Here is a 533-nt window from a genome sequence, read left to right on the forward strand (position 1 = left end):
GGGCCCGGGGGGAAGCCGAGGCCAGGCTGGCAGCCTGAAATAGCCACGATATTTCCTATCCTTTAAAGTTTGCTTAAAGAAAACTAATTTCCTCTGTCTTTTCAGTAGCAGAATACAAAGCAGCCAGCGCTGCCCCTTTCCCCACGTCCCTCAAAGCTCACCTCATTTTTTTCCTTAGGCTGAAGCCGAGCCCTTGGCGCAGCGCGGGATGGAGCCCCCAGCTCATGGGTGAATGCCCACCTGCGCCCACGCCTGCCACTGGGGCACGAGGGGTGGGCTTTGCTCTACTATATTTAATTATGATTTTTTTTTTTCCGTATTTGAATTTAACAGAGAAGGAAAAAACATTTGAGTGACCCAGTTCATGGAAAAATGAAGCTGCAAATGGCATTTTTTAAGCCTCAAAAGCACAAAGAGCTGCCTGGGCCACCAGGCAGGGGTTGCTGCTGTCCATCCTATCCGGCTGCCTGATGCCCAAGCCGCTGCTCCCAGTCCCCGGAGCAGCCCGGCCCCCGCGGAGCCGCCGCCTTTTG

The sequence above is a fragment of the Egretta garzetta genome, unplaced genomic scaffold (assembly GCF_000687185.1).
Source record: "Egretta garzetta isolate BGI_Z169 unplaced genomic scaffold, ASM68718v1 scaffold322, whole genome shotgun sequence".
Classification (NCBI taxonomy): domain Eukaryota; kingdom Metazoa; phylum Chordata; class Aves; order Pelecaniformes; family Ardeidae; genus Egretta; species Egretta garzetta.